Source organism: Echinops telfairi, unplaced genomic scaffold (genome assembly GCF_000313985.2).
Source record: "Echinops telfairi isolate 266 unplaced genomic scaffold, ASM31398v2 ScPeMD7_1713;HRSCAF=2227, whole genome shotgun sequence".
Taxonomy (NCBI): Eukaryota; Metazoa; Chordata; class Mammalia; order Afrosoricida; family Tenrecidae; genus Echinops; species Echinops telfairi.
Window position 1 is genome coordinate 18,645,243 of NW_022105611.1, and position 15,568 is coordinate 18,660,810.

The following is a 15,568-nucleotide window of genomic DNA, read 5'->3' on the forward strand; positions in this document are numbered from 1 at the left end:
TATATTTGCATATGTACATGTCTTTATCTAGACCTCTATAAATGCCCTTTGCCTCCCAGCTCTTTCCTCTATTTCCCTTGACTTTCCTCCTGTCATCAGTGCTGTTTATTCAGAATGTTGCCAGTTGGCATTTTGCTCCATTCTTTTCTTCTCGGGTGACATCCCAGACACACGTTCCCCCACCTCCCCCACATACTTTTCCTAGATTCACTTACTTCCACTGTTCCTGGCACTTATGTCTAGAATTATCTCACTCCGTAAGTGGTGTTGGCCTAATTTAAATGCCTGCCCTATTTTCTGTGTGTGGGTGGGGGTGGGGAATAGGGGTTTGTTGTTATTGTTGGGGGCGATTAGGCAGCACACAGGTATGTCTCTCTGGAGGAAGGGAGAGGTCAGGGCTGGTCTCTGACAAGGGGAAGGGATGGGCTCAGCGGTGCTGTCCACATCCCAGCTGGGCCCAGATAGGGAGCTGAGAGGGCCACAGAATTTTCCCCTACAGGTTTTCTGGTGGCGGATGGCTCCAGCCTCTTGTGCTGAAGCTAAGAACTTCCCTGAGAACCGGCCAGCAAAGGGAGGCAGTCTGGCATAAGCAAACCAGTCACTTAGGTCTGAGCTCTGCCAAGCTTTACCTTCTGAGCCTCGGTTTCCTCCACTCTACAATGGATCTGATCACCGTGACTAATGATTGTTACCTGCTAAGCATAGCTCTAAGTGGTTTACTTACACTAGCTCAATCACTGCTCACCCAAACCGATTATTATCTCCAATGTACAGATGAGGAAATTCAGGGACAGACAGGCCAAGAGATGTGCCCATGGTTGGAGTGGGTAAGCAGTAGACCAGGCTTTGACCAGACCATGTCCTTAACCATGGCACTTCATTGTCCCAAAGGACTAGTGAGATAGTTAAGGTTTATTGTGCCAACCTGGCTGATAAACACATGTGGGATTAATTGAAGGGCAGAGAGATAAATGGCTCAGGGAGCCTGGCCCTTCTGGTTCTCTTGTCTCTTGCTTTCTGATGGTTGGACCAGGGTGCGGCTGCCTTCGCTGGCAAGGCTCACTTCCTAAGAGACATCCCTGAGAAGAAGCCACATGGACCTACTCTGATGCAGCCCTGGGTGCTGGAGCAGCCTCATGGAGACCCCTGCCTGTGCTGAGATGCTTACATGTTCACTGATTTGGCTTTCCTCCTGCAGTCAGCATCATTGTGTGTGTTTTGTGGGATGGAGGAGGACTTTGTGGATTGGTGTTGGACATATGGGCTAATGTTGGACTTACAGGCTTGGACAGTACTGGGTTGGGATGCTTTCTTAATGTGCACTTACCCTTTATATAAAACTCTCTCTTATACATATGTGTTTCTGTGGATTTGTTTCCCTAGTTTACCCAGACTAACACAGCTAGTCTGAGGAGTCAGCAGTGTGTCCACCAGGCCCTAAGCCATGGGGATGAGTTCCAAGTTGTGTGCTTAGACTGGCTGCAAGCCTGTGCTGCTGAGAGCCATCTGTGTGACCCTGGCATGCCACTTTCTTCATCACTCAGATTTCCCATCCCCAGCAGGAAGCACTTGAGCACTAGCTGATGACTCCTAGATCCCTACTCCAGCCATTCCCCCTTCCCTGAGTTGTTCTGGTCCTTCTGCTCTGGGCAGTTCTCTGCAGCACCTCAGGCTTAGCAGGGAGCTCATGATTCCACTAGAGACTCGTCTCTCTCCAGTACCTGCTCTGAGCTTCCAGGCCCTGGACCAGGCCCATCCCTGACCACTGTCCCTCTTTCTCTCCTCACAGCCTGTGTGGCAACTCTCCCTCCTTCACATTTCTCTGCCTACTTTCTTCCCCACCTATGTTAGGCCAGATTATGGGAGAAACAAATTCATTGACACTCATGTATGTGTAAGACAGAGCTTTATATTCCTGCTCAGAGCAGCCAATGCACAGAGAGGACCATAGGGCCGGCCGACCATGAGAAAAGAGATCCCTCACTGACCCATAGCACTACGGGGTCAGCACTGGAGACACAGTGCAGAAATTGTGCCTGATCTGACCCCATCACACCGAGGCAAAACACTAAGGGCCTGCAACAAAACAGCAAGGGGAGCAAAGCAATGAAGCCCCCAGGGAATACCAAAAATAGACTGTGAGGCCAGGGCATGGCACTCCATGAGACTCAACCAGAAAATACTCCTAAAGGTCAACAAACAGACCTGGAACTATTTACAGGCTTTTCTCTTTTTTTGTCATTGCTTTGTTGTTGTTGTTTTCTTTTCTTTTGTTGCTTTGTTTTGCTCTACCTTGTTTTTGTGCATATTATTGTCTCTGCAGGTCTATCTAGATAAGATAGGTGGGATAAAAAATCTGGAGAAGAAAACAACAGACCGACAGTTCAGGGGACACACAGGAGAGAGGGAGGCGGGGGAAAGGAAGTGGCTGTTTAACAAACCCAGAGACAAGGGAACAACAAGTGATCTAAAATCGATGGAGAGGAGGGTGTAGGAGGCCTGGTAAGGCTTGATCCAGAGCAATGAAATGGAGAGGAATTACTGAAACCCAAATGAAAGATGAACATGATAGTGGGACAAGAGGAGAGTAAAAGGAAATAGAGGAAAGAACTAGGAGGCAAAGGGCATTTATAGAGGTCTAAATACAGGTATGTACAAATGTAAATATACTTATGACCATGTGGAAATAGATCTATGTGTTTGTATGCATTGGTTTAGTATTAAGGTAGCATGTGGACATTGGGCCTCCACTCAAGTACTCCCTCAATGCAAGGACACGTTGTTCTATTAAACTGGCATTCGTGATGCTCACCTTCCCGACATGATCGCTGAAGACAAAAGGGTGCCTAAGCAAATGTGGTGAAGAAAGCTGATGGTGCCTGGCTATCAAAAGATATAGCGTCTGGGGTCTTAAAGCTTGAAGATAAGCAAGCAGCCATCAGAAACAGCAAAGCCCACATGGAAGAAGCACACCAGCCTGTGTGATCATGAGGTACTGAAGGGATCAGGTTCCAGGCATCAAAAAATAAAAAGTCATATCATTCTGTGCTCACCTTCCCGACATGATCGCTGAAGACAGGTGGGTGCATAAGCAAATGTGGTGCCGAAAGCTGATGGTGACCAGCTACCCAAAGATATGGCGTCTGGGGTCTTAAAGGCTTGAAGGTAAACAAGCGGCCATCTAGCTCAGAAGCAACAAAGCCCACATGGAAGAAACACACCAGCCTGTTTGATTACGAGGTGTCAAAGGGATCAGATATCAGGCATCACAGAGAAAACAAAAATCATATCTTTGTGAATGAGGGGGTGTGCGGAGTGGGGACCCAAGCCCATCTGTAGGCAACTGGACATCCCCTTACAGTAGGGTCGTGGTGAGGAGACGAGCCAGTCAGGGTGCAGTATAGCACAACTTTCCTCTAGTTCTTTAATGCTTTCCCCCTACCCCCACGCCCCACTGTCATGACCCCAATTCTACTTTACAAATCCAGCTAAACCATAGCTGGATCTGTACACAGGTACAGATAAGAGCTGGAAACACAAGGAATCCAGGACAGATAAAGCCCTCAGGACCAATAACGAGAGTAGGTATACCAGGAGGGTAAGGGTAAGATGGGGGGAGAAAGGGGATGGACAACAGAAAAGTGAGTGAAGAGAGACATTGGTCAGTGTAAGACATGAAAAAAATTTTTATAAATTATCAAGTGTTCATTCATGAGGGAGGGGGAGGGATGCAAGGGAAAAAATGAGAAGCTGATACCAAGGGCTCAAGTAGAAAGAAAATGTTTTTAAAATGATGAGGGCAACAAATGTACAAATATGCTTGACACAATGGATGGATATATGGATTGTGATGAGTAGTATGAGCCCCCAGTAAAATGATTTTTAAAAATAAAAAAGAGCTTAATATCAAGTTGTATTTGGATATCAAGAAAACATCCCAGCCCAGCCCATATCAAGTCCATAAGACTGATACTAGTCCATAAATCTCTCTTCAGACTCATGCAGCTACTTGCAATGATGGAGCATGCAGGAAGATCACAGGCCGGTGGGTGCAGAGTCTTGTGGATCCAATGGCGGTGGAAGCATCACAGGGTTCTGGCAGGTCTCAGCTGCGTGGCTCACCAGCAGGAAGGTGAAGCAGAGGTAAGGGGGGGTCTCCAGGGGAGCCATTGATCTCTGTCAGGCCTCCCAATGAAGTGAGCAAGCTGCACCCTGATTGACAGGCTAAACTCCACCCCTACATGGTATTCATCAAGTTGACATGAGATTATGTGACCAGCACCCCACCTCTCACCCTACTTCTCCTTATTTGAAGCCTGACCCTCACAGCAGCCAGCCTCCCCACTCTTTGGTGGCTCCAATTTCCCTGTTCTCTCCCATCCTCCACATTCCACCAGTCATCTTTCTCAACCGTAACCTCACCAACCCAGCCCTGCTCCTGAGACCAAATTTACTTCTTAGCGTAACATTTGATGCTCCTCCCGACCCACGTACCAGGCCCCCACACAGAGCACACCCCGCACACTCATGTGTTGATCCCCCTGTATGTTTGGTTTCCTCTGGTCAGGATGCCCTTCCTCCCTCTGCCTGAAAAACACTCATCCCTCAGGGGATAGGTCCCCAAGTGTTTCCTGACTCCCCCAGAAAGATGACAGCAGTGGTTAGTCATCTACTAGTTCTCCGCTTGAGCACTGAACAGGTTGGTGACGCTCCATAAACTTCCCATCAGCCATTTCTTTTTTCTGCCCCCAGCCTCCCCTCTCTTTCACTCGGCGGAGACCTTGCAGTGAACACAGAGTGCTGGTTTTTCTTGGGGAACCTGTCACAGGGCAGGCACAATCTCCCAGAGAAGCACAGGGGAAAGCCCTCAGCCTTTCCAGGGTGGAGAACCTCAGAGGGGAAGCCCCCCAGGGGGTGGCCTCTCTGTGGCTGTGGTGAGGAGGGGCCATAGAAAACTCCTTGGCAGCACTTACCAGGAGCTCTCTAAATTTCCACTCAAGGTCATATTGCTCACATAAAGGAGCTCTCTAAATTTCCACTCAAAGTCATATTGCTCACATAAAGGAGCTCTCTAAATTTCCACTCAAGGTCATATTGCTCACATAAAGGGGCTCTCTAAATTTCCACTCAAGGTCATATTGCTGCTACTATCATCCTCACGCACAAGGGGGAAATAGAGGCAGAGAGAAGTGAGGCACTTACTCAGGTACAAACAGCTGGAAAAATGGTAGAACTGGGATTTGAACCAAGGTCTGCTTGGCCCACAAAATTGAAGCTGTTTCCCTTAGGTCACAGCCTCCTGGTGGTGAGGCTGATGGGGGGGCTGAGCATGCTGGGGGCCCAACGCTGGGCTCGGGTTCTATCCCCTGCTCCTTAGAGTTCCACTGGCCTCCTGCCTGGGGGCCGGAAGGCGGGCGAAGTTTTTCCTGGATGTATTTTTAACTTCTCTTTCTTCCTTGGCGCGTTCCTTTCCCAGCCCCTGGCGTCTGTCGGAGGCTCACACCCTGGAGCGGGTGAGGTGGAACGGGAGTGAGACGGAGAGAGACGGAGCATCGCCGACGAGAGTTTCCAGGGCAGGGCACAGGCCTTCGGCCTTCACTTCATTGGCCCTGGCCTGTTTTCTGTCCTTCGCTATAAAATGTTTCTGGGCTAGATGCCCATCTTGGAGACATTTCTGGACCCGTCTGCTGGGTGGAGAGGATGAGGCAGTGGACTGTGCTCATCCCGGACCTCCTCATGGACCCCAGAGAGAGGGGCGGTGGACGGTGCCGTCTGGGTGGAACTGCCTATGGCACCTGTTGGCACCAAGGTGTCCTTCTATTCCACCTGTTCCACATTAGCACTGAGCTGGCACTCAATAACTGTCTAGCCCAAAGGAACACATCCCCGGGCGACAGGAGAGAAAACACAGCTGGGGGGTGGTGGTGAAGGGAGGGGGAATGATAGACTTGAATCCATACGTTCAGGCACCTAGAGCTGAGCGCAGACCCACTAGCCTGGCTTCCAGTCCCTGACGACAGTGGCACACAAACGCTCCCGCATGTCCGCATCCTCGTGAAGACGTTCTCCCACCACCGCCGTCTCAAAGGAGACTTGCCCCACTGCCCAATCTGCAAGCCGACATTTCCCTCGTTCTGTTTTCATACCCCTTCCTTCTCTCCCACCCAACGCACCATGCTCTCCTCTTCGGTTGATTACGCCACCCTCTCCCATTCCTGAATCTGCTTCCTCTCCACTGGCTTCTTCCCGTCCACACATGACGGGAATCCTGCTTCAGCACAGGGAAATCTTCCCCGAGCTCCCATTGCCCCGCTGCTCTCCACAGACAGAAGGCTTGAAAAAGCGCGTGTTTGAGGAATGTTGATGGCAACATATGGATACGTGTGCTTAGTACAATTGAGTGATGGATTGGCATGAGGTTTGTAAGAGCTCCCTACCTCTAATAAAATGATTTTTTTAAGTCAACAAATTACTGGCCAATAGAATCCAACAAGAAAATAATTAACTACTTAAAAAAGAAAGTTGTCTACTGTCTCCATGGACTCCCTAACCATCCACATCTACTGTTCCACTGGCCTCTGCACGCACGCGTTACCAGGGACCTCCTCAGTGCTGAGCCCCATGGGCACTCTCGGAGCCTCACACTTCTGACCCTAGCAGCAGCACTGGAAGCTGCCGACCCCACCTGCCCTTTGGAGCCTCTCTTGCGATGTTCTCTGCCTGGCTTGGCTTCACCCTCAGTGGCTATACTTCCTTTGCCCCGTTCGCAGATGCTTCTTGTTTTGCCTCCATCCAAAGTTTCTTCCCCGAAGCCTCTGTCCTCGTCATCCTACCTTCCCCCCAGGTGGTCTAATTCTCCACCATCCACCCACACCACCGGCTCCCTATCTCCACACCAGCTCTCTCTCCTCAGCTCCAGTGAGGCTCTCGGACATGTGCTGGGCAGCCTCGTCGGGGTGTCCCACCGCTTCCTCCCAACAGAACTCACGGCCTTTCTTGTCTTTCTGTTGTGAGAAAATTCATAATGAGCATGCAATCATGGTCCGCCGTAGCACTCATGGAGAGAAAGTAAGCATTACATTATGCTGCTGAGATGGTGGGAAGCTGTCCTGGCCCACTGGCCCCAGGGTTGTGCAAGCTAAATAGCTCTCACTCACTCACTGCCATCCAGCCAAGGCTGGCTCAGAGCGACCTGTGGGTCCCCAAGACTGTAACTGTTCACAGGAGTAGAAAGCCCCGTGTTTCCCTGTTGGAGCTGTGGGTGGTTTTGAACTGCCAACCATGCAGATCGCAGCCTGAGGCATAACCATTGCATTACCAGGGCTCCATGCTAAATAGCAAGGGAGACTCAAATCAACTAGAGGTAGACAGAGCCAGGGGCTAATGACTAAGCTATGTCCTTAGGAGTGAGAGTGGCGAGGCTTTATCTCAAGTACTTTGGATGTGGTATTACTTCTCTGTCAGTTTGCTGGACGGTGGGGGCTTGTGTGTTGCTGTGATGTTGGAAGCCGTGTCGCTGGTATTTCAAATGCCAGCAGGGTCACCAAAAGTGAATTGGTCTCAGCAGCGCTTCTGAAGAACTAAGAACAGACTACGAAGAAGGAATAGGCTGTCTATTTCTGAGGAATTCGCCACGGAAACCCTTATGAGCAGCAGAGGAACACTGTCAGCTACTGAGCTCCTCATGAAAACCTCCAGAAGCACACGGTCAAATCCGGCGTCAGAAGACGAACACCTCAGGTTTGAAGGCACTCAATACGGCGGAGAAAGTGCTGCCTTTCAACGTAGGGGAACCACAATGACGTGGGTTGGGTAAAGCCTCTGGGACCTTCATTTGCCGATGGGGCATGACTCAAAATGAGGAGACATGGCTGGAAAAAATCACTTCATAATCAGAACCTGGAATGGACAAAGTATGAAAATAGGAAAATTGGAAGTTATAGAAAGTGAACTAGAAGCCATAGAAAGCGACATTACTGATCTGAAATGGGCTGGCGTTACCCATTTTCCATCGGAGCATTGCATAGTTCACTATGCTGGGTCTGAAGCAATCAAGAGGAATGGTGTTATATTCATTGTCAGAAAGGACATTTCAAGATCTATCTTGAAGTACAATGCTGTCTGTGATATAAGACCTATCCACATCCAAGGAAATCCAATCAGTACAATTATTATTCAAGTGTGAATGCCAATCACCAAAGCTAGTGATGAAGGTGAAGGATTCTATCAAGGTCTTCAGTCTGAAAGTGATCAAACATGCCTTCAAGATGCATTGATAATTATTGGTGATTGGAACTCAAAAGCTAAAAACAAAAAAGAATGAACAGTAGCTGGAAAATATGGCGTTGGTGATAGAAACGAAACTGGAGAGCACATGATCAGATTTTGTAAGACCAATGACTTCTTCATCGCAAATACCTTTTTCAGTACAGACAGACTTCTCCAGATTGAAGACTCGGACATGAAATGGACTACATCTGTGGGGAGACCCTCTGGAGAAGCTCGATATTAGGAGCTAACACCAGGCCAGGAGCTGACGATGGCCCAGACCATCAATTGCTCATATGCAAATTCAGGTTGAAGCTGAAGAAAATTAAAACAAGCCCACGAGAGCCTGAATGTTGAGAATATCTCAAAAACAGATTTGATGCATTGAACACTAATGACGGAAGATCTGATGAGCTGTGAATGACATCAAGAACATCATACATGGCACTGGTACAAATAGGAACTGGAAACACAGGGATCCAGGAGAGATGATCCCTTCAGGACCAGTGCTGAGAGTGGAGATACCGGGAGGGTGGGATGGAAGGGGGATGGAAAGGGGGAACTGATTACAAGGATCTATGTATAACCCCCTCCCTGGGGGATGGACAACAGAAAAGTGGGTGAAGGGAGACGTTGGACAGTGTAAGATATGACAAAATCATAATAATTTATAAATTATCAAGGGTTCATGAGGGAGGGGGGAGCAGAGAGGGAGGGTGGAAAATGAGGAGCTAATTCCAAGGGCTCAAGTAGAAAGCAAATTTTTGAGAATGATGATGGCAACAAATGTACAACTGTGCTTGACACAATGGATGGATGTATGGATTGTGATGGGAGTTATACGAGCCCCCAATAAAAAGATTAAATTAAAAAAAGAGAACATTATACATGAAGAAAGTCATTAAAGAGACAGGCAAGAAAGGCAAGATCAAAGTAGAGGTCAGAAGAGACCGAGACTTGCTCTTCATCGTGGAGTAGCCGAGGCACACAGAAGGAATGATGAAGTCAAAAGAACCGAAAAGAACATTTCAAAGGGCGGCTCAAGAAGACAAAGCCAATATTAGAACGGATGAGCAAAGACCCAGAGCTAGAAAACCAAAAAGGAAAAGCACACCCAGCAAATCTTAAGCCGCAAGAACTAAAGGAAACATTCAAGCCTCAAATTGCAATATTGAAAGAGTCTGTGAAAAAGAAATCTTATGAGAAAAAAGATTGAATGATCTCAGAATCATCAAAAGAAGATGGAAAGAATACACAAAGCAACTGTACCAAAGAGAAGTGGTCAACATTCCACCATCGCATGAGGTGGCAGAGGAGCAACAACCAATGTGCTGAAGCTGTGCTGAAAGCAAGACGCAAAAATAAGGCTCCAGGAAGTTAGAGGATACCAATTGCACACAAGCTGATGAAGCACCGGAAGCACTCACTGGTCAGTGCCAGGAAATTTTGAAGACAGCTACTGAGCCAAATGACTGGAAGAGATCCATGTTTGTACCCTTTCGAAAGCAAGGTCACCCAACAGAATGCTCAAATTATAGAATGATATCATTGACATCACATGCAAGTCAAATTTTGCTGAATATCACCCACCATCGGTTGCAGTACACTACAGTACATTGACAGGAGCTTCCGGAGCTCAGGCCAGATTCGGAAAAAGATATGGAATAAGGGATCTCACTGGTCATGTCAGATGGAGCTTGGCTGAAAGCAGAGAACATCAGCAAGATGTTTACTTGTGTCATATTGACTATGCAAAAACATTCAACTATATGGGCCATGACCAACTATGGATAGCCTTGAGAAGAATGGAAATCCCGGAACACTGCACTGTGCTCATGAGGGAACTCTACATGGATCAAAAGGCAGATATGTAAACAGAACAAGGGTGTATATGAGGGGGTACCCAAAAAACCCTGATGCTTGTTTGTTTGTTTTTTATGTGAGGGAGATAGTGCATTTGGAGTTCATTGCACCAGGTCAGACTGTTAAGCAAGTTTTCTATTTAGAGGTTCTGAAAAGATTGTGCAACTAACAGTGTGTGACGGGAAAAAAAAAAAAGCCTGATTTGTGGCAGACAGGGGACTGGTTTTGCCACCACAACAGTGCACCTGCTCATGCAGCCATCTCAGTGCACCAGTTTTGGGCCCCAAACAGCATGCCTCTCTTGCCCCCACGCACTTTACTAACCTGACCTCGCTCCAATGGACTTCTTTTTGTTACTGTGAATAAAGAGGAACGAAAGGACAGTGATTTGACAACATAGAAGAAGTGAAGAAAAAAACAAGGGAGGTGCTATTAGCCATCCACACAGATGAGTTTGAAAATGTTTCCAAGAATGGAATCACAGATTTGACAAATGTATTAAGTGTAATGGAGAGTACTTTGAAGGTGATAAGGTTGTTTTGTAAAAAAAAATTAAATACATAACTTTTGGAGGGGGGGATTCCGGGTCCTTTGGGGTACTCCCTCATACTGCATGGCTTGAAAATCAGGAAAGGGGTGTGTCAAGGTTGCATCTTCTCTAGGCTACAAACAATCAGAGAAGCGGGATGATCTGAAGAAGAATGGTGGGCACAGACAGACCTACACCGCAAGACATGGGCGGGACTAGAGAACATTATGCTTAGCAAACTCTGATAAAGATAAATATTTAATATCACCATTGCTCTAAGGATGAACAAAGAAGACGGAGTATGGTTTATACACCAACCGACAAGTCTTTGATGACTACAAGGAGGCCAGGGACAGGGGTGGGAACAGGGCAAAAAAAGCAGAACAAATAAAATAAAAATTGCTCCTTGAAAACAAACAAACGAAAAGCCGCTCTCCAGATTGCCGACCCCTTGGATGTACGTGTTGGTGAGAGTGGCTAAAAAGGAAGAGAAGTGAAAGCAGAAAAAGAACGAAGGTAAATTTGGACATTCTCTCTAGGATGGCAGTTTTAAAGACACACACACACACAAACCCATTCAGATGTGCATACATATAATTAATGCTGTGAGATTACTAAACAAAATGACAAGTTATTATGAGACCAACTACCGACTTCATATCAGCTCAAAAGAGCAATCTTATTGACTATTTTATCATTAGCTTGCTCAGAAATCTTTGTGATTTGTAGATGTGTAGACTTGTTTTGTACCCAAACATAATTATTTTCTGGCTAGCAAAAAATGTCCGTTTTCTATGCACATGTATGTATTGTAGTACTCAGGAGCCCAGGGGAAATGGCATTCAAAAGTAGTGGAAGAAAAAAATGTATTTGTTCAATGCTTTCTTTAGGGGTTAAAGCATATTTTCACGTTATTACCTCCAATTTCACATTAGGATATAAATGCAATGCATTCAAAGGATACATGCCCGACAGTGTATACACTCCCTGGAAAAAGAAACCGTTGTGAGGGCGACGCAGAACCGGCACCGTTTCATTCGGTTGCGCACAGGGCCACTGTGAGAACTACGAGATGCCATGAACAACCGCACGCCCTGAGTAGCGCTGGGTGCTTACCTGTGATCTCCATCGTTAATTGATGTGGAGTCAGTCTTGACGCATGACAACCGCGTTTAAAGAGTAGAACTGTTCCATAGAGTTTTCTTGGCCCTAATGTAAAAAACAACAAACCTTTTTATTGAGTTGGATGAAAGTTTACAGAACAGACCCGTTTTCCATGCAACGATGCATAGGCACCTTGTTTCATCTCCTCGACTGCACTCCCTAACTGTCACAGCACGTCTTCCACTCCCTCCCTGGGTTTTCTGCCTCCGTTTCTCTTTCCTGACTCCTGTTCATTTTATCCTCGGATAAATGCTGCCCTTTTGATCTCAAACAGTTCATTATTCTCAGGGGTGCACACCTCACTAGTGGTGTTGTTTCCCTAATGGACGTGTGTACTGTGTGACTGGAAACCGGCGGTTTCGAGTTCGTTTCTGGCCTGAAGGGTGACTAAAGGCTGTAATATCAGAGGGTTCCAACACTCTCTATCGAACCAGTAAGCCTGGTCTTTTCCCCCAGTTTTGAGTTGTGTTTCACATAGTCCTCCATCCGGTGCAGGAACTTCTACCGGGATCCTTTTCAGAGGAGTGCGTAGTGGTTGCTGGGCAACCAGCTAGGTCCTTTGGTGTCAGGTCAGGGCCGCTGATGTTCATGTGGTCTGTTAGTCCACTGGATTCATCGTCTCCATACTTACTCTATTTTCTTTCTTTTTTGCTTCTTTTGTTTTTATCACTCTTCTTTCAAACTCATTGTCTTTCTCTTAAACCCTTCTTCTGTCTGCACTGCCCACTACTATTGTCCTACTCTTGGTCAGCATCAGCCTCATCTATTTTCACCCAAGCCCAAAATCCTAGGCATCAGCATGGACTCCTCCACAAGCAGTCACCAAGTTCTGAATCTTCCACCCCAACTTTTAAAGATTTTCGTAATTCATGATATTAGGCATGGGTTTGGGAGATAAATTTGACTTTAATTAACACCAACTCCCTTTTGGCTGCAGGCAAGTTTCTTAGCCTGAATTTCCTCATCTCTAAAATAGGGGTAATTAAAATTATCATTCAGATTAAATGATGGGATCACCTCATTACTACAATAAGCACTTGATAAAGGGCAGCATCTCCTGTTCTTATTATCACTGTTGCTCCCCAAGTTCTCTCTTCCCACTCCAGCTCCCTGACTGGTTTTCCGGGCAGAAGCCTCTCGCTTCTCCTCCTCTAATCCATTCTCAATGCAGTCGTGGGTATGATCTGTCTTAAACATGGAGCTGACTATGTGAGTCCTCTGGCCCTGACTCTTCAAAGTCCTCATTCTGAGTTCCTATTTCTTGGCCAGGAATTTGAGACCCACTTCCATCCAGCCCCTAAAAACCTCTTCAACATAATTTTTTGAGACGTCAAGTCTTTCCCTCTATTGTGTATTGAAAGTAAACTTCTCTAGACCCGCTAACATATCCTTTTTTTAACCCCTTTATCTAATCTACTGGGAAACAACTCTTAGCGTCTAACAATGCATGACCCATTTGAAGCGATTTTCCACAATGCAAGCCTGTTCTGGTCCAGCCTCTGGGCCACTTCATGGCGGCACAGCTCACAGTGGGTAAGATGGTCCCTTTGAAAACTGGCTACCCCATTACACAATGGCAATTTACTGGGACCATGCACCCAGTCAAAATCCAGTTTCATTCAATATGGAATGAATAATGAGCCTCCGTTATTTCAGTCTTAAAAATGGGCAGCAGCCACTATGCACTGACAAGGAATTGTGCCAACCGGAGCAGACACACTCACTGGACCAGTTGTACCTGCTTAACTTTTTAGCTTTGTAAATCCTGTTTACACACTTTAGCTGTGATCTCCCCACCCACACCCACACCCACACCCCAAGAGTGATCTCGAATCATGTCATTCTAGGACTCTTAGGTTATACACTATGGAGTCATAATTTCTAAAGGAAAAAGTATTTTTATCTGAGACAACAATAATAATATAACACACACACACACACAATGGACAGCAGAGGTCCCCAGGGCTGGTTAATCCAGGGGCAGGAAGGGATGCCGAGGACTTGAGAAAGGTAAAGTCAGAGAAGGCTTCCTGGAGGAGGCTGGATTTGGAATTTTGAGGCAGAAAAGAAACAGTGAGAGGGGGCAAATGAGTAGGAGAGAGAGAGAGAGAAGAAAGAGGAGGAGGAAGAGGAGAGGGAGGTAATTTCAGAGACTGGAGAGCTCTGTGCTGTCTCACACTTACCCCCAAACACTCAGAGGGTCCCCACTAGCCATGGAGAATTTTCACATGGATTTCCTCATTTGTGTGGCTGGCTGGCGCAGAGGTTGGACCGAGGCTTAGATCCGGAGTCAGATTCTGCCTGACCCTTAGCTTTCTGTCTGCCTTTGGAAAGACCTCCCTTTCTCTGAGCCTCGGCTTCCTCCTCTGTCAGGTGGGAATACCAGTCCTTGCTCAGTAGGTGGGAACGTCTCCACAGACTGTGAAGTTCTGTGCCCTAGGGAGGACTAACTAGGAATCCTATCATCCTAATGATCAGTAGAGCCCAGGGATACCTGCTAACCAGTCACCTGGGAGTTTCCAGAAAAACATGTCAGGGCCCAGTCAAAAGAGACCTCTTAGGGCAGGGTCCCAGCAGGCCAGGAAGGGTAGGACTGGGGGATTACTGGGACCAGGCTAAGCCCCAACCTGGCCCTTTGCACTGCAGCAGAACTGGCTTGAGGACAGAAAGGAAGCAGCAGCAGCCCAGCTGGGCTGGGCAGGTGAGCTGGGGAGGGGCTTAGACTGGGCAGGTGAGCCAGAGCAGCCTGCAGAGACATGAAGGCTAAAACTGAAGTGTCCAGAGCCCTCCATAGCTTAAGGAGGGACCAGGCTCTGGGAAGCCAGGCTTTAGGGCACAGGCAGTTAAGAACCCTCAACCTGGTCATGAGGGGGGCCCTAAGAGAAGGGAGCTGAGCTAAAACCTTCTGCCCCAACTCACAGCCACCAGGCTGGCTCTGCGGTCATGTGCCTTTGCAGGTGATGGCTCCTTCCTAGAATGCTCTCTTCCTGTCAGCTCAATAAGGGAGCCGAACCAGAAGCCCCCTTCTATTCCATGGGGCGTCCGGGTCTGTGGCCACACGCGAGAGCTCTGAGGGAGCCAGACAGCAGGCTACCACCTCTGCTTGCAGACAGAGGCAGGCTCCGCTCCTGGCTCCAAGAAACTCCCAGACTAGTGCGGGAGACAGACAAGCACAGGTGACAACATTCAGCATGACCTGGGTTGTCGGGGAGAGAAGGGGAGGGGGAGGGAGTGCGGTGACTCAGAAGCCCCTGGGCCAGCCTGAGGGGGCAGATTTGAGCTGAGTCCAGAACATATGCCTGGAGGGAAGAAAAGGGACCCTGGAGCTCTGTGGGCCAACACAGGAGGATGACAGACCTTCAGTTCTGCTCCCTGGGAACCTTGAGTGGTGAGCCAGGAGTCTGGTTTCCAGCCTAGCTCCACGCTCAGCTTTCGGGGTGACCTTGAGCGAGTCACTCCTCTCAGAACTGCCCTTACTCAGGAAATGAGAGAAGGGGAAAGCGCAGCCCATGCCGCTGCTCGCCCAGGTGCCCCCGAGGCTGTCCGGCCAACCTTGCACATCCCACCGCCCAGTGTCCCAGGATGTGTGGTTGGCACCCATTTAGATGCTAACCTAAACGGAAATCCCTGCTGACTGGCCATGATGGGGGAGGTTCAGTTTAACTTCCATCCATTCTGATGGTCAACAAACTGACCAAGCATCTCTCCGGAGCCAGGTTTTGCCAGGCACCTGGTCAAAAGGAT